This window comes from Triturus cristatus, chromosome 4_1 (genome assembly GCF_964204655.1).
Source record: "Triturus cristatus chromosome 4_1, aTriCri1.1, whole genome shotgun sequence".
Taxonomy (NCBI): Eukaryota; Metazoa; Chordata; class Amphibia; order Caudata; family Salamandridae; genus Triturus; species Triturus cristatus.
This window is the reverse complement of record NC_140585.1, coordinates 108,118,604-108,135,096: the sequence shown is the minus strand read 5'-3', so window position 1 is coordinate 108,135,096 and position 16,493 is coordinate 108,118,604. Positions and strand designations below refer to the sequence as shown.

The 16,493-nt window shown below is 44.3% G+C and overlaps 21 non-coding genes across 21 annotated transcripts; 15 read left to right on the top strand and 6 right to left on the bottom strand.

Annotated features, from left to right (window-relative positions):
• Window positions 1–798: 798 nt before the first annotated feature.
• TRNAY-GUA (transfer RNA tyrosine (anticodon GUA)) lies at window positions 799–884 on the top strand. Its single transcript is given in 2 exon segments — window positions 799–835; window positions 849–884. It is a non-coding gene; the product is annotated as a tRNA-Tyr (tRNA).
• A 129-nt stretch (window positions 885–1,013) lies between these two features.
• TRNAA-CGC (transfer RNA alanine (anticodon CGC)) lies at window positions 1,014–1,085 on the top strand. The gene has a single exon. It is a non-coding gene; the product is annotated as a tRNA-Ala (tRNA).
• Window positions 1,086–2,354: 1,269 nt separating this feature from the next.
• TRNAY-GUA (transfer RNA tyrosine (anticodon GUA)) lies at window positions 2,355–2,440 on the top strand. Its single transcript is given in 2 exon segments — window positions 2,355–2,391; window positions 2,405–2,440. It is a non-coding gene; the product is annotated as a tRNA-Tyr (tRNA).
• A 400-nt stretch (window positions 2,441–2,840) lies between these two features.
• On the bottom strand, window positions 2,841–2,913 carry TRNAM-CAU (transfer RNA methionine (anticodon CAU)). Its single transcript has one exon. It is a non-coding gene; the product is annotated as a tRNA-Met (tRNA).
• A 997-nt stretch (window positions 2,914–3,910) lies between these two features.
• On the top strand, window positions 3,911–3,996 carry TRNAY-GUA (transfer RNA tyrosine (anticodon GUA)). The gene is given in 2 exon segments: window positions 3,911–3,947; window positions 3,961–3,996. It is a non-coding gene; the product is annotated as a tRNA-Tyr (tRNA).
• A 129-nt stretch (window positions 3,997–4,125) lies between these two features.
• TRNAA-CGC (transfer RNA alanine (anticodon CGC)) lies at window positions 4,126–4,197 on the top strand. Its single transcript has one exon. It is a non-coding gene; the product is annotated as a tRNA-Ala (tRNA).
• Window positions 4,198–5,466: 1,269 nt separating this feature from the next.
• On the top strand, window positions 5,467–5,552 carry TRNAY-GUA (transfer RNA tyrosine (anticodon GUA)). The gene is given in 2 exon segments: window positions 5,467–5,503; window positions 5,517–5,552. It is a non-coding gene; the product is annotated as a tRNA-Tyr (tRNA).
• A 400-nt stretch (window positions 5,553–5,952) lies between these two features.
• Window positions 5,953–6,025, bottom strand: TRNAM-CAU (transfer RNA methionine (anticodon CAU)). Its single transcript has one exon. It is a non-coding gene; the product is annotated as a tRNA-Met (tRNA).
• A 997-nt stretch (window positions 6,026–7,022) lies between these two features.
• TRNAY-GUA (transfer RNA tyrosine (anticodon GUA)) lies at window positions 7,023–7,108 on the top strand. The gene is given in 2 exon segments: window positions 7,023–7,059; window positions 7,073–7,108. It is a non-coding gene; the product is annotated as a tRNA-Tyr (tRNA).
• Window positions 7,109–7,508: 400 nt separating this feature from the next.
• On the bottom strand, window positions 7,509–7,581 carry TRNAM-CAU (transfer RNA methionine (anticodon CAU)). The gene has a single exon. It is a non-coding gene; the product is annotated as a tRNA-Met (tRNA).
• A 997-nt stretch (window positions 7,582–8,578) lies between these two features.
• On the top strand, window positions 8,579–8,664 carry TRNAY-GUA (transfer RNA tyrosine (anticodon GUA)). Its single transcript is given in 2 exon segments — window positions 8,579–8,615; window positions 8,629–8,664. It is a non-coding gene; the product is annotated as a tRNA-Tyr (tRNA).
• Window positions 8,665–9,064: 400 nt separating this feature from the next.
• Window positions 9,065–9,137, bottom strand: TRNAM-CAU (transfer RNA methionine (anticodon CAU)). The gene has a single exon. It is a non-coding gene; the product is annotated as a tRNA-Met (tRNA).
• A 997-nt stretch (window positions 9,138–10,134) lies between these two features.
• On the top strand, window positions 10,135–10,220 carry TRNAY-GUA (transfer RNA tyrosine (anticodon GUA)). The gene is given in 2 exon segments: window positions 10,135–10,171; window positions 10,185–10,220. It is a non-coding gene; the product is annotated as a tRNA-Tyr (tRNA).
• A 129-nt stretch (window positions 10,221–10,349) lies between these two features.
• TRNAA-CGC (transfer RNA alanine (anticodon CGC)) lies at window positions 10,350–10,421 on the top strand. Its single transcript has one exon. It is a non-coding gene; the product is annotated as a tRNA-Ala (tRNA).
• A 1,269-nt stretch (window positions 10,422–11,690) lies between these two features.
• On the top strand, window positions 11,691–11,776 carry TRNAY-GUA (transfer RNA tyrosine (anticodon GUA)). The gene is given in 2 exon segments: window positions 11,691–11,727; window positions 11,741–11,776. It is a non-coding gene; the product is annotated as a tRNA-Tyr (tRNA).
• A 400-nt stretch (window positions 11,777–12,176) lies between these two features.
• On the bottom strand, window positions 12,177–12,249 carry TRNAM-CAU (transfer RNA methionine (anticodon CAU)). Its single transcript has one exon. It is a non-coding gene; the product is annotated as a tRNA-Met (tRNA).
• Window positions 12,250–13,246: 997 nt separating this feature from the next.
• On the top strand, window positions 13,247–13,332 carry TRNAY-GUA (transfer RNA tyrosine (anticodon GUA)). The gene is given in 2 exon segments: window positions 13,247–13,283; window positions 13,297–13,332. It is a non-coding gene; the product is annotated as a tRNA-Tyr (tRNA).
• A 129-nt stretch (window positions 13,333–13,461) lies between these two features.
• Window positions 13,462–13,533, top strand: TRNAA-CGC (transfer RNA alanine (anticodon CGC)). Its single transcript has one exon. It is a non-coding gene; the product is annotated as a tRNA-Ala (tRNA).
• Window positions 13,534–14,802: 1,269 nt separating this feature from the next.
• On the top strand, window positions 14,803–14,888 carry TRNAY-GUA (transfer RNA tyrosine (anticodon GUA)). Its single transcript is given in 2 exon segments — window positions 14,803–14,839; window positions 14,853–14,888. It is a non-coding gene; the product is annotated as a tRNA-Tyr (tRNA).
• A 400-nt stretch (window positions 14,889–15,288) lies between these two features.
• Window positions 15,289–15,361, bottom strand: TRNAM-CAU (transfer RNA methionine (anticodon CAU)). The gene has a single exon. It is a non-coding gene; the product is annotated as a tRNA-Met (tRNA).
• Window positions 15,362–16,358: 997 nt separating this feature from the next.
• On the top strand, window positions 16,359–16,444 carry TRNAY-GUA (transfer RNA tyrosine (anticodon GUA)). Its single transcript is given in 2 exon segments — window positions 16,359–16,395; window positions 16,409–16,444. It is a non-coding gene; the product is annotated as a tRNA-Tyr (tRNA).
• Window positions 16,445–16,493: the final 49 nt, after the last annotated feature.

Sequence of the window (16,493 nt, the reverse complement as noted above, 5' to 3'; positions counted from 1 at the left end):
AGGCCCCGGGTTCAATCCCCGGCATCTCCAGACTTTTGCCATGCTTACCTTGGATTTTGGGCCGAAAGCTAGGCTGGCATCATGATGAAGGAAGAGATATGTCCTCCAACCGGGATGAGGACCCCGCTTAATCTGTCAGACGTTTGCCTTGAAAAATCCCATGAAATGGGGCTATCTCATTTTTGATGATTATAGATCAAAAGAATCCTACTTGTTGAAGACATCAAAGTGATGATTCATCTTGACAACCATAATGCTTTGATGATAGAAATCTGTCGCATCTCTCTTGCTCATTGGTAAGGGTTCTTCTTCTAAACCAGAGACTCTTTACAGTAGCTTTTAGAAAAACGGAATATTTTGTTTATCTCAATCACCTTCAATCTACAGATTTTTCCGTTCTCTTTCCTTTTGAAAATGCATCCAAAATGCACTTTCTTGATGCTGGGTGCGTAGTAATGACTCCCATAACTTTCTGTCATTTCTTTCATGGTTCCGCGCAGCCATCCATTTGCCACCAATGCTGCCCAAGGTCTTTGTATCAAAGTTCCTTTCCTTTCTGTAAAATTGAAATTTGGAGCACCCCTGCTTATCCCCAAGCCAAGACAGAACATGAACTTTGGTCTGAAATCCTCCTTTGGGGTGATAAGATGTACCTTACAGTGTGCTCTAAGAACTGGTGACTTTGAGAGGGAGCTGCAGGTAATGTTCATGATTTTCATCGATCTGCTCCTGATCCCCACCCCCACAACCTTTCTTGAGCGAGAGATAATTACAGCGCTGAAAGATACTTCAGCCACTCCTTCGATAGCTCAGTTGGTAGAGCGGAGGACTGTAGCATAAAGTCAGACATCCTTAGGTCGCTGGTTCAAATCCGGCTCGAAGGATTTTTTGCTTCGATTTCCATATATTTCACTTTTATTCAAACAATACCTTCCATTGATTATGATCGAGACTTTGCAGTCCCTGGGTTTCAGGGATTCCTTGCATCCATCAAACAGCTCGAGGGCAAAAGTGGGGATGTAGCTCAGTGGTAGAGCGCATGCTTCGCATGTATGAGGTCCCGGGTTCAATCCCCGGCATCTCCAGGAGCCTCTGTTCCTTATCTTGGCTTTTTTCCAGAAGGCTAGCCTGCCATCATGCAGAAAGAAGAAGTTTGTCATGCAGTTGGGGTGAGAGCCCCACTTAAATAGTCAGACATTTGCTTTGGAAAAATCTTTGAACTAGGCATAGTTTGCGCATTTCAAGAAAATCGGAGAATTTTGCATTCCAAAAGAAGGAAATAAATGCCCTCTCTGAGGATCGAACTCAGGACCTTCAGATTATGAGACTGACGCGCTGCCTACTGCGCTAAGAAGACTGTATATAGGCATCTGTACATAAGACCATGAAGATCATCCAGGTACAAGGCTGAAGGATTTTCCTGACTGACATTGTATACTGCAGAGTCGAATGGGGTGATGTGGCCGTCGGTTCAATGCAGGGTTTCCAATCATACAGTCAAACCTTGCAGAAGTGGGGATGTAGCTCAGTGGTAGAGCGCATGCTTTGCATGTATGAGGCCCCGGGTTCAATCCCCGGCATCTCCAGACTTTTGCCATGCTTACCTTGGATTTTGGGCCGAAAGCTAGGCTGGCATCATGATGAAGGAAGAGATATGTCCTCCAACCGGGATGAGGACCCCGCTTAATCTGTCAGACGTTTGCCTTGAAAAATCCCATGAAATGGGGCTATCTCATTTTTGATGATTATAGATCAAAAGAATCCTACTTGTTGAAGACATCAAAGTGATGATTCATCTTGACAACCATAATGCTTTGATGATAGAAATCTGTCGCATCTCTCTTGATCATTGGTAAGGGTTCTTCTTCTAAACCAGAGACTCTTTACAGTAGCTTTTAGAAAAACGGAATATTTTGTTTATCTCAATCACCTTCAATCTACAGATTTTTCCGTTCTCTTTCCTTTTGAAAATGCATCCAAAATGCACGTTCTTGATGCTGGGTGCGTAGTAATGACTCCCATAACTTTCTGTCATTTCTTTCATGGTTCCGCGCAGCCCTCCATTTGCCACCAATGCTGCCCAAGGTCTTTGTATCAAAGTTCCTTTCCTTTCTGTAAAATTGAAATTTGGAGCACCCCTGCTTATCCCCAAGCCAAGACAGAACATGAACTTTGGTCTGAAATCCTCCTTTGGGGTGATAAGACGTACCTTACAGTGTGCTCTAAGAACTGGTGACTTTGAGAGGGAGCTGCAGGTAATGTTCATGATTTTCATCGATCTGCTCCTGATCCCCACCCCCACAACCTTTCTTGAGCGAGAGATAATTACAGCGCTGAAAGATACTTCAGCCACTCCTTCGATAGCTCAGTTGGTAGAGCGGAGGACTGTAGCATAAAGTCAGACATCCTTAGGTCGCTGGTTCAAATCCGGCTCGAAGGATTTTTTGCTTCGATTTCCATATCTTTCACTTTTATTCAAACAATACCTTCCATTGATTATGATCGAGACTTTGCAGTCCCTGGGTTTCAGGGATTCCTTGCATCCATCAAACAGCTCGAGTGCAAAAGTGGGGATGTAGCTCAGTGGTAGAGCGCATGCTTTGCATGTATGAGGTCCCGGGTTCAATCCCCGGCATCTCCAGGAGCCTCTGTTCCTTATCTTGGCTTTTTTCCAGAAGGCTAGCCTGCCATCATGCAGAAAGAAGAAGTTTGTCATGCAGTTGGGGTGAGAGCCCCACTTAAATAGTCAGACATTTGCTTTGGAAAAATCTTTGAACTAGGCATAGTTTGCGCATTTCAAGAAAATCGGAGAATTTTGCATTCCAAAAGAAGGAAATAAATGCCCTCTCTGAGGATCGAACTCAGGACCTTCAGATTATGAGACTGACGCGCTGCCTACTGCGCTAAGAAGGCTGTATATAGGCATCTGTACATAAGACCATGAAGATCATCCAGGTACAAGGCTGAAGGATTTTCCTGACTGACATTGTATACTGCAGAGTCAAATGGGGTGATGTGGCCGTCGGTTCAATGCAGGGTTTCCAATCATACAGTCAAACCTTGCAGAAGTGGGGATGTAGCTCAGTGGTAGAGCGCATGCTTTGCATGTATGAGGCCCCGGGTTCAATCCCCGGCATCTCCAGACTTTTGCCATGCTTACCTTGGATTTTGGGCCGAAAGCTAGGCTGGCATCATGATGAAGGAAGAGATATGTCCTCCAACCGGGATGAGGACCCCGCTTAATCTGTCAGACGTTTGCCTTGAAAAATCCCATGAAATGGGGCTATCTCATTTTTGATGATTATAGATCAAAAGAATCCTACTTGTTGAAGACATCAAAGTGATGATTCATCTTGACAACCATAATGCTTTGATGATAGAAATCTGTCGCATCTCTCTTGATCATTGGTAAGGGTTCTTCTTCTAAACCAGAGACTCTTTACAGTAGCTTTTAGAAAAACGGAATATTTTGTTTATCTCAATCACCTTCAATCTACAGATTTTTCCGTTCTCTTTCCTTTTGAAAATGCATCCAAAATGCACTTTCTTGATGCTGGGTGCGTAGTAATGACTCCCATAACTTTCTGTCATTTCTTTCATGGTTCCGCGCAGCCATCCATTTGCCACCAATGCTGCCCAAGGTCTTTGTATCAAAGTTCCTTTCCTTTCTGTAAAATTGAAATTTGGAGCACCCCTGCTTATCCCCAAGCCAAGACAGAACATGAACTTTGGTCTGAAATCCTCCTTTGGGGTGATAAGATGTACCTTACAGTGTGCTCTAAGAACTGGTGACTTTGAGAGGGAGCTGCAGGTAATGTTCATGATTTTCATCGATCTGCTCCTGATCCCCACCCCCACAACCTTTCTTGAGCGAGAGATAATTACAGCGCTGAAAGATACTTCAGCCACTCCTTCGATAGCTCAGTTGGTAGAGCGGAGGACTGTAGCATAAAGTCAGACATCCTTAGGTCGCTGGTTCAAATCCGGCTCGAAGGATTTTTTGCTTCGATTTCCATATATTTCACTTTTATTCAAACAATACCTTCCATTGATTATGATCGAGACTTTGCAGTCCCTGGGTTTCAGGGATTCCTTGCATCCATCAAACAGCTCGAGGGCAAAAGTGGGGATGTAGCTCAGTGGTAGAGCGCATGCTTCGCATGTATGAGGTCCCGGGTTCAATCCCCGGCATCTCCAGGAGCCTCTGTTCCTTATCTTGGCTTTTTTCCAGAAGGCTAGCCTGCCATCATGCAGAAAGAAGAAGTTTGTCATGCAGTTGGGGTGAGAGCCCCACTTAAATAGTCAGACATTTGCTTTGGAAAAATCTTTGAACTAGGCATAGTTTGCGCATTTCAAGAAAATCGGAGAATTTTGCATTCCAAAAGAAGGAAATAAATGCCCTCTCTGAGGATCGAACTCAGGACCTTCAGATTATGAGACTGACGCGCTGCCTACTGCGCTAAGAAGACTGTATATAGGCATCTGTACATAAGACCATGAAGATCATCCAGGTACAAGGCTGAAGGATTTTCCTGACTGACATTGTATACTGCAGAGTCGAATGGGGTGATGTGGCCGTCGGTTCAATGCAGGGTTTCCAATCATACAGTCAAACCTTGCAGAAGTGGGGATGTAGCTCAGTGGTAGAGCGCATGCTTTGCATGTATGAGGCCCCGGGTTCAATCCCCGGCATCTCCAGACTTTTGCCATTCTTACCTTGGATTTTGGGCCGAAAGCTAGGCTGGCATCATGATGAAGGAAGAGATATGTCCTCCAACCGGGATGAGGACCCCGCTTAATCTGTCAGACGTTTGCCTTGAAAAATCCCATGAAATGGGGCTATCTCATTTTTGATGATTATAGATCAAAAGAATCCTACTTGTTGAAGACATCAAAGTGATGATTCATCTTGACAACCATAATGCTTTGATGATAGAAATCTGTCGCATCTCTCTTGATCATTGGTAAGGGTTCTTCTTCTAAACCAGAGACTCTTTACAGTAGCTTTTAGAAAAACGGAATATTTTGTTTATCTCAATCACCTTCAATCTACAGATTTTTCCGTTCTCTTTCCTTTTGAAAATGCATCCAAAATGCACGTTCTTGATGCTGGGTGCGTAGTAATGACTCCCATAACTTTCTGTCATTTCTTTCATGGTTCCGCGCAGCCCTCCATTTGCCACCAATGCTGCCCAAGGTCTTTGTATCAAAGTTCCTTTCCTTTCTGTAAAATTGAAATTTGGAGCACCCCTGCTTATCCCCAAGCCAAGACAGAACATGAACTTTGGTCTGAAATCCTCCTTTGGGGTGATAAGACGTACCTTACAGTGTGCTCTAAGAACTGGTGACTTTGAGAGGGAGCTGCAGGTAATGTTCATGATTTTCATCGATCTGCTCCTGATCCCCACCCCCACAACCTTTCTTGAGCGAGAGATAATTACAGCGCTGAAAGATACTTCAGCCACTCCTTCGATAGCTCAGTTGGTAGAGCGGAGGACTGTAGCATAAAGTCAGACATCCTTAGGTCGCTGGTTCAAATCCGGCTCGAAGGATTTTTTGCTTCGATTTCCATATCTTTCACTTTTATTCAAACAATACCTTCCATTGATTATGATCGAGACTTTGCAGTCCCTGGGTTTCAGGGATTCCTTGCATCCATCAAACAGCTCGAGTGCAAAAGTGGGGATGTAGCTCAGTGGTAGAGCGCATGCTTTGCATGTATGAGGTCCCTGGTTCAATCCCCGGCATCTCCAGGAGCCTCTGTTCCTTATCTTGGCTTTTTTCCAGAAGGCTAGCCTGCCATCATGCAGAAAGAAGAAGTTTGTCATGCAGTTGGGGTGAGAGCCCCACTTAAATAGTCAGACATTTGCTTTGGAAAAATCTTTGAACTAGGCATAGTTTGCGCATTTCAAGAAAATCGGAGAATTTTGCATTCCAAAAGAAGGAAATAAATGCCCTCTCTGAGGATCGAACTCAGGACCTTCAGATTATGAGACTGACGCGCTGCCTACTGCGCTAAGAAGGCTGTATATAGGCATCTGTACATAAGACCATGAAGATCATCCAGGTACAAGGCTGAAGGATTTTCCTGACTGACATTGTATACTGCAGAGTCGAATGGGGTGATGTGGCCGTCGGTTCAATGCAGGGTTTCCAATCATACAGTCAAACCTTGCAGAAGTGGGGATGTAGCTCAGTGGTAGAGCGCATGCTTTGCATGTATGAGGCCCCGGGTTCAATCCCCGGCATCTCCAGACTTTTGCCATGCTTACCTTGGATTTTGGGCCGAAAGCTAGGCTGGCATCATGATGAAGGAAGAGATATGTCCTCCAACCGGGATGAGGACCCCGCTTAATCTGTCAGACGTTTGCCTTGAAAAATCCCATGAAATGGGGCTATCTCATTTTTGATGATTATAGATCAAAAGAATCCTACTTGTTGAAGACATCAAAGTGATGATTCATCTTGACAACCATAATGCTTTGATGATAGAAATCTGTCGCATCTCTCTTGATCATTGGTAAGGGTTCTTCTTCTAAACCAGAGACTCTTTACAGTAGCTTTTAGAAAAACGGAATATTTTGTTTATCTCAATCACCTTCAATCTACAGATTTTTCCGTTCTCTTTCCTTTTGAAAATGCATCCAAAATGCACGTTCTTGATGCTGGGTGCGTAGTAATGACTCCCATAACTTTCTGTCATTTCTTTCATGGTTCCGCGCAGCCCTCCATTTGCCACCAATGCTGCCCAAGGTCTTTGTATCAAAGTTCCTTTCCTTTCTGTAAAATTGAAATTTGGAGCACCCCTGCTTATCCCCAAGCCAAGACAGAACATGAACTTTGGTCTGAAATCCTCCTTTGGGGTGATAAGACGTACCTTACAGTGTGCTCTAAGAACTGGTGACTTTGAGAGGGAGCTGCAGGTAATGTTCATGATTTTCATCGATCTGCTCCTGATCCCCACCCCCACAACCTTTCTTGAGCGAGAGATAATTACAGCGCTGAAAGATACTTCAGCCACTCCTTCGATAGCTCAGTTGGTAGAGCGGAGGACTGTAGCATAAAGTCAGACATCCTTAGGTCGCTGGTTCAAATCCGGCTCGAAGGATTTTTTGCTTCGATTTCCATATCTTTCACTTTTATTCAAACAATACCTTCCATTGATTATGATCGAGACTTTGCAGTCCCTGGGTTTCAGGGATTCCTTGCATCCATCAAACAGCTCGAGTGCAAAAGTGGGGATGTAGCTCAGTGGTAGAGCGCATGCTTTGCATGTATGAGGTCCCGGGTTCAATCCCCGGCATCTCCAGGAGCCTCTGTTCCTTATCTTGGCTTTTTTCCAGAAGGCTAGCCTGCCATCATGCAGAAAGAAGAAGTTTGTCATGCAGTTGGGGTGAGAGCCCCACTTAAATAGTCAGACATTTGCTTTGGAAAAATCTTTGAACTAGGCATAGTTTGCGCATTTCAAGAAAATCGGAGAATTTTGCATTCCAAAAGAAGGAAATAAATGCCCTCTCTGAGGATCGAACTCAGGACCTTCAGATTATGAGACTGACGCGCTGCCTACTGCGCTAAGAAGGCTGTATATAGGCATTTGTACATAAGACCATGAAGATCATCCAGGTACAAGGCTGAAGGATTTTCCTGACTGACATTGTATACTGCAGAGTCGAATGGGGTGATGTGGCCGTCGGTTCAATGCAGGGTTTCCAATCATACAGTCAAACCTTGCAGAAGTGGGGATGTAGCTCAGTGGTAGAGCGCATGCTTTGCATGTATGAGGCCCCGGGTTCAATCCCCGGCATCTCCAGACTTTTGCCATGCTTACCTTGGATTTTGGGCCGAAAGCTAGGCTGGCATCATGATGAAGGAAGAGATATGTCCTCCAACCGGGATGAGGACCCCGCTTAATCTGTCAGACGTTTGCCTTGAAAAATCCCATGAAATGGGGCTATCTCATTTTTGATGATTATAGATCAAAAGAATCCTACTTGTTGAAGACATCAAAGTGATGATTCATCTTGACAACCATAATGCTTTGATGATAGAAATCTGTCGCATCTCTCTTGATCATTGGTAAGGGTTCTTCTTCTAAACCAGAGACTCTTTACAGTAGCTTTTAGAAAAACGGAATATTTTGTTTATCTCAATCACCTTCAATCTACAGATTTTTCCGTTCTCTTTCCTTTTGAAAATGCATCCAAAATGCACGTTCTTGATGCTGGGTGCGTAGTAATGACTCCCATAACTTTCTGTCATTTCTTTCATGGTTCCGCGCAGCCCTCCATTTGCCACCAATGCTGCCCAAGGTCTTTGTATCAAAGTTCCTTTCCTTTCTGTAAAATTGAAATTTGGAGCACCCCTGCTTATCCCCAAGCCAAGACAGAACATGAACTTTGGTCTGAAATCCTCCTTTGGGGTGATAAGACGTACCTTACAGTGTGCTCTAAGAACTGGTGACTTTGAGAGGGAGCTGCAGGTAATGTTCATGATTTTCATCGATCTGCTCCTGATCCCCACCCCCACAACCTTTCTTGAGCGAGAGATAATTACAGCGCTGAAAGATACTTCAGCCACTCCTTCGATAGCTCAGTTGGTAGAGCGGAGGACTGTAGCATAAAGTCAGACATCCTTAGGTCGCTGGTTCAAATCCGGCTCGAAGGATTTTTTGCTTCGATTTCCATATCTTTCACTTTTATTCAAACAATACCTTCCATTGATTATGATCGAGACTTTGCAGTCCCTGGGTTTCAGGGATTCCTTGCATCCATCAAACAGCTCGAGTGCAAAAGTGGGGATGTAGCTCAGTGGTAGAGCGCATGCTTTGCATGTATGAGGTCCCGGGTTCAATCCCCGGCATCTCCAGGAGCCTCTGTTCCTTATCTTGGCTTTTTTCCAGAAGGCTAGCCTGCCATCATGCAGAAAGAAGAAGTTTGTCATGCAGTTGGGGTGAGAGCCCCACTTAAATAGTCAGACATTTGCTTTGGAAAAATCTTTGAACTAGGCATAGTTTGCGCATTTCAAGAAAATCGGAGAATTTTGCATTCCAAAAGAAGGAAATAAATGCCCTCTCTGAGGATCGAACTCAGGACCTTCAGATTATGAGACTGACGCGCTGCCTACTGCGCTAAGAAGGCTGTATATAGGCATCTGTACATAAGACCATGAAGATCATCCAGGTACAAGGCTGAAGGATTTTCCTGACTGACATTGTATACTGCAGAGTCGAATGGGGTGATGTGGCCGTCGGTTCAATGCAGGGTTTCCAATCATACAGTCAAACCTTGCAGAAGTGGGGATGTAGCTCAGTGGTAGAGCGCATGCTTTGCATGTATGAGGCCCCGGGTTCAATCCCCGGCATCTCCAGACTTTTGCCATGCTTACCTTGGATTTTGGGCCGAAAGCTAGGCTGGCATCATGATGAAGGAAGAGATATGTCCTCCAACCGGGATGAGGACCCCGCTTAATCTGTCAGACGTTTGCCTTGAAAAATCCCATGAAATGGGGCTATCTCATTTTTGATGATTATAGATCAAAAGAATCCTACTTGTTGAAGACATCAAAGTGATGATTCATCTTGACAACCATAATGCTTTGATGATAGAAATCTGTCGCATCTCTCTTGATCATTGGTAAGGGTTCTTCTTCTAAACCAGAGACTCTTTACAGTAGCTTTTAGAAAAACGGAATATTTTGTTTATCTCAATCACCTTCAATCTACAGATTTTTCCGTTCTCTTTCCTTTTGAAAATGCATCCAAAATGCACTTTCTTGATGCTGGGTGCGTAGTAATGACTCCCATAACTTTCTGTCATTTCTTTCATGGTTCCGCGCAGCCATCCATTTGCCACCAATGCTGCCCAAGGTCTTTGTATCAAAGTTCCTTTCCTTTCTGTAAAATTGAAATTTGGAGCACCCCTGCTTATCCCCAAGCCAAGACAGAACATGAACTTTGGTCTGAAATCCTCCTTTGGGGTGATAAGATGTACCTTACAGTGTGCTCTAAGAACTGGTGACTTTGAGAGTGAGCTGCAGGTAATGTTCATGATTTTCATCGATCTGCTCCTGATCCCCACCCCCACAACCTTTCTTGAGCGAGAGATAATTACAGCGCTGAAAGATACTTCAGCCACTCCTTCGATAGCTCAGTTGGTAGAGCGGAGGACTGTAGCATAAAGTCAGACATCCTTAGGTCGCTGGTTCAAATCCGGCTCGAAGGATTTTTTGCTTCGATTTCCATATATTTCACTTTTATTCAAACAATACCTTCCATTGATTATGATCGAGACTTTGCAGTCCCTGGGTTTCAGGGATTCCTTGCATCCATCAAACAGCTCGAGGGCAAAAGTGGGGATGTAGCTCAGTGGTAGAGCGCATGCTTCGCATGTATGAGGTCCCGGGTTCAATCCCCGGCATCTCCAGGAGCCTCTGTTCCTTATCTTGGCTTTTTTCCAGAAGGCTAGCCTGCCATCATGCAGAAAGAAGAAGTTTGTCATGCAGTTGGGGTGAGAGCCCCACTTAAATAGTCAGACATTTGCTTTGGAAAAATCTTTGAACTAGGCATAGTTTGCGCATTTCAAGAAAATCGGAGAATTTTGCATTCCAAAAGAAGGAAATAAATGCCCTCTCTGAGGATCGAACTCAGGACCTTCAGATTATGAGACTGACGCGCTGCCTACTGCGCTAAGAAGACTGTATATAGGCATCTGTACATAAGACCATGAAGATCATCCAGGTACAAGGCTGAAGGATTTTCCTGACTGACATTGTATACTGCAGAGTCGAATGGGGTGATGTGGCCGTCGGTTCAATGCAGGGTTTCCAATCATACAGTCAAACCTTGCAGAAGTGGGGATGTAGCTCAGTGGTAGAGCGCATGCTTTGCATGTATGAGGCCCCGGGTTCAATCCCCGGCATCTCCAGACTTTTGCCATGCTTACCTTGGATTTTGGGCCGAAAGCTAGGCTGGCATCATGATGAAGGAAGAGATATGTCCTCCAACCGGGATGAGGACCCCGCTTAATCTGTCAGACGTTTGCCTTGAAAAATCCCATGAAATGGGGCTATCTCATTTTTGATGATTATAGATCAAAAGAATCCTACTTGTTGAAGACATCAAAGTGATGATTCATCTTGACAACCATAATGCTTTGATGATAGAAATCTGTCGCATCTCTCTTGATCATTGGTAAGGGTTCTTCTTCTAAACCAGAGACTCTTTACAGTAGCTTTTAGAAAAACGGAATATTTTGTTTATCTCAATCACCTTCAATCTACAGATTTTTCCGTTCTCTTTCCTTTTGAAAATGCATCCAAAATGCACGTTCTTGATGCTGGGTGCGTAGTAATGACTCCCATAACTTTCTGTCATTTCTTTCATGGTTCCGCGCAGCCCTCCATTTGCCACCAATGCTGCCCAAGGTCTTTGTATCAAAGTTCCTTTCCTTTCTGTAAAATTGAAATTTGGAGCACCCCTGCTTATCCCCAAGCCAAGACAGAACATGAACTTTGGTCTGAAATCCTCCTTTGGGGTGATAAGACGTACCTTACAGTGTGCTCTAAGAACTGGTGACTTTGAGAGGGAGCTGCAGGTAATGTTCATGATTTTCATCGATCTGCTCCTGATCCCCACCCCCACAACCTTTCTTGAGCGAGAGATAATTACAGCGCTGAAAGATACTTCAGCCACTCCTTCGATAGCTCAGTTGGTAGAGCGGAGGACTGTAGCATAAAGTCAGACATCCTTAGGTCGCTGGTTCAAATCCGGCTCGAAGGATTTTTTGCTTCGATTTCCATATCTTTCACTTTTATTCAAACAATACCTTCCATTGATTATGATCGAGACTTTGCAGTCCCTGGGTTTCAGGGATTCCTTGCATCCATCAAACAGCTCGAGTGCAAAAGTGGGGATGTAGCTCAGTGGTAGAGCGCATGCTTTGCATGTATGAGGTCCCGGGTTCAATCCCCGGCATCTCCAGGAGCCTCTGTTCCTTATCTTGGCTTTTTTCCAGAAGGCTAGCCTGCCATCATGCAGAAAGAAGAAGTTTGTCATGCAGTTGGGGTGAGAGCCCCACTTAAATAGTCAGACATTTGCTTTGGAAAAATCTTTGAACTAGGCATAGTTTGCGCATTTCAAGAAAATCGGAGAATTTTGCATTCCAAAAGAAGGAAATAAATGCCCTCTCTGAGGATCGAACTCAGGACCTTCAGATTATGAGACTGACGCGCTGCCTACTGCGCTAAGAAGGCTGTATATAGGCATCTGTACATAAGACCATGAAGATCATCCAGGTACAAGGCTGAAGGATTTTCCTGACTGACATTGTATACTGCAGAGTCGAATGGGGTGATGTGGCCGTCGGTTCAATGCAGGGTTTCCAATCATACAGTCAAACCTTGCAGAAGTGGGGATGTAGCTCAGTGGTAGAGCGCATGCTTTGCATGTATGAGGCCCCGGGTTCAATCCCCGGCATCTCCAGACTTTTGCCATGCTTACCTTGGATTTTGGGCCGAAAGCTAGGCTGGCATCATGATGAAGGAAGAGATATGTCCTCCAACCGGGATGAGGACCCCGCTTAATCTGTCAGACGTTTGCCTTGAAAAATCCCATGAAATGGGGCTATCTCATTTTTGATGATTATAGATCAAAAGAATCCTACTTGTTGAAGACATCAAAGTGATGATTCATCTTGACAACCATAATGCTTTGATGATAGAAATCTGTCGCATCTCTCTTGATCATTGGTAAGGGTTCTTCTTCTAAACCAGAGACTCTTTACAGTAGCTTTTAGAAAAACGGAATATTTTGTTTATCTCAATCACCTTCAATCTACAGATTTTTCCGTTCTCTTTCCTTTTGAAAATGCATCCAAAATGCACTTTCTTGATGCTGGGTGCGTAGTAATGACTCCCATAACTTTCTGTCATTTCTTTCATGGTTCCGCGCAGCCATCCATTTGCCACCAATGCTGCCCAAGGTCTTTGTATCAAAGTTCCTTTCCTTTCTGTAAAATTGAAATTTGGAGCACCCCTGCTTATCCCCAAGCCAAGACAGAACATGAACTTTGGTCTGAAATCCTCCTTTGGGGTGATAAGATGTACCTTACAGTGTGCTCTAAGAACTGGTGACTTTGAGAGGGAGCTGCAGGTAATGTTCATGATTTTCATCGATCTGCTCCTGATCCCCACCCCCACAACCTTTCTTGAGCGAGAGATAATTACAGCGCTGAAAGATACTTCAGCCACTCCTTCGATAGCTCAGTTGGTAGAGCGGAGGACTGTAGCATAAAGTCAGACATCCTTAGGTCGCTGGTTCAAATCCGGCTCGAAGGATTTTTTGCTTCGATTTCCATATATTTCACTTTTATTCAAACAATACCTTCCATTGATTATGATCGAGACTTTGCAGTCCCTGGGTTTCAGGGATTCCTTGCATCCATCAAACAGCTCGAGGGCAAAAGTGGGGATGTAGCTCAGTGGTAGAGCGCATGCTTCGCATGTATGAGGTCCCGGGTTCAATCCCCGGCATCTCCAGGAGCCTCTGTTCCTTATCTTGGCTTTTTTCCAGAAGGCTAGCCTGCCATCATGCAGAAAGAAGAAGTTTGTCATGCAGTTGGGGTGAGAGCCCCACTTAAATAGTCAGACATTTGCTTTGGAAAAATCTTTGAACTAGGCATAGTTTGCGCATTTCAAGAAAATCGGAGAATTTTGCATTCCAAAAGAAGGAAATAAATGCCCTCTCTGAGGATCGAACTCAGGACCTTCAGATTATGAGACTGACGCGCTGCCTACTGCGCTAAGAAGACTGTATATAGGCATCTGTACATAAGACCATGAAGATCATCCAGGTACAAGGCTGAAGGATTTTCCTGACTGACATTGTATACTGCAGAGTCGAATGGGGTGATGTGGCCGTCGGTTCAATGCAGGGTTTCCAATCATACAGTCAAACCTTGCAGAAGTGGGGATGTAGCTCAGTGGTAGAGCGCATGCTTTGCATGTATGAGGCCCCGGGTTCAATCCCCGGCATCTCCAGACTTTTGCCATTCTTACCTTGGATTTTGGGCCGAAAGCTAGGCTGGCATCATGATGAAGGAAGAGATATGTCCTCCAACCGGGATGAGGACCCCGCTTAATCTGTCAGACGTTTGCCTTGAAAAATCCCATGAAATGGGGCTATCTCATTTTTGATGATTATAGATCAAAAGAATCCTACTTGTTGAAGACATCAAAGTGATGATTCATCTTGACAACCATAATGCTTTGATGATAGAAATCTGTCGCATCTCTCTTGATCATTGGTAAGGGTTCTTCTTCTAAACCAGAGACTCTTTACAGTAGCTTTTAGAAAAACGGAATATTTTGTTTATCTCAATCACCTTCAATCTACAGATTTTTCCGTTCTCTTTCCTTTTGAAAATGCATCCAAAATGCACGTTCTTGATGCTGGGTGCGTAGTAATGACTCCCATAACTTTCTGTCATTTCTTTCATGGTTCCGCGCAGCCCTCCATTTGCCACCAATGCTGCCCAAGGTCTTTGTATCAAAGTTCCTTTCCTTTCTGTAAAATTGAAATTTGGAGCACCCCTGCTTATCCCCAAGCCAAGACAGAACATGAACTTTGGTCTGAAATCCTCCTTTGGGGTGATAAGACGTACCTTACAGTGTGCTCTAAGAACTGGTGACTTTGAGAGGGAGCTGCAGGTAATGTTCATGATTTTCATCGATCTGCTCCTGATCCCCACCCCCACAACCTTTCTTGAGCGAGAGATAATTACAGCGCTGAAAGATACTTCAGCCACTCCTTCGATAGCTCAGTTGGTAGAGCGGAGGACTGTAGCATAAAGTCAGACATCCTTAGGTCGCTGGTTCAAATCCGGCTCGAAGGATTTTTTGCTTCGATTTCCATATCTTTCACTTTTATTCAAACAATACCTTCCATTGATTATGATCGAGACTTTGCAGTCCCTGGGTTTCAGGGATTCCTTGCATCCATCAAACAGCTCGAGTGCAAAAGTGGGGATGTAGCTCAGTGGTAGAGCGCATGCTTTGCATGTATGAGGTCCCTGGTTCAATCCCCGGCATCTCCAGGAGCCTCTGTTCCTTATCTTGGCTTTTTTCCAGAAGGCTAGCCTGCCATCATGCAGAAAGAAGAAGTTTGTCATGCAGTTGGGGTGAGAGCCCCACTTAAATAGTCAGACATTTGCTTTGGAAAAATCTTTGAACTAGGCATAGTTTGCGCATTTCAAGAAAATCGGAGAATTTTGCATTCCAAAAGAAGGAAATAAATGCCCTCTCTGAGGATCGAACTCAGGACCTTCAGATTATGAGACTGACGCGCTGCCTACTGCGCTAAGAAGGCTGTATATAGGCATCTGTACATAAGACCATGAAGATCATCCAGGTACAAGGCTGAAGGATTTTCCTGACTGACATTGTATACTGCAGAGTCGAATGGGGTGATGTGGCCGTCGGTTCAATGCAGGGTTTCCAATCATACAGTCAAACCTTGCAGAAGTGGGGATGTAGCTCAGTGGTAGAGCGCATGCTTTGCATGTATGAGGCCCCGGGTTCAATCCCCGGCATCTCCAGACTTTTGCCATGCTTACCTTGGATTTTGGGCCGAAAGCTAGGCTGGCATCATGATGAAGGAAGAGATATGTCCTCCAACCGGGATGAGGACCCCGCTTAATCTGTCAGACGTTTGCCTTGAAAAATCCCATGAAATGGGGCTATCTCATTTTTGATGATTATAGATCAAAAGAATCCTACTTGTTGAAGACATCAAAGTGATGATTCATCTTGACAACCATAATGCTTTGATGATAGAAATCTGTCGCATCTCTCTTGATCATTGGTAAGGGTTCTTCTTCTAAACCAGAGACTCTTTACAGTAGCTTTTAGAAAAACGGAATATTTTGTTTATCTCAATCACCTTCAATCTACAGATTTTTCCGTTCTCTTTCCTTTTGAAAATGCATCCAAAATGCACGTTCTTGATGCTGGGTGCGTAGTAATGACTCCCATAACTTTCTGTCATTTCTTTCATGGTTCCGCGCAGCCCTCCATTTGCCACCAATGCTGCCCAAGGTCTTTGTATCAAAGTTCCTTTCCTTTCTGTAAAATTGAAATTTGGAGCACCCCTGCTTATCCCCAAGCCAAGACAGAACATGAACTTTGGTCTGAAATCCTCCTTTGGGGTGATAAGACGTACCTTACAGTGTGCTCTAAGAACTGGTGACTTTGAGAGGGAGCTGCAGGTAATGTTCATGATTTTCATCGATCTGCTCCTGATCCCCACCCCCACAACCTTTCTTGAGCGAGAGATAATTACAGCGCTGAAAGATACTTCAGCCACTCCTTCGATAGCTCAGTTGGTAGAGCGGAGGACTGTAGCATAAAGTCAGACATCCTTAGGTCGCTGGTTCAAATCCGGCTCGAAGGATTTTTTGCTTCGATTTCCATATCTTTCACTTTTATTCAAACAATACCTT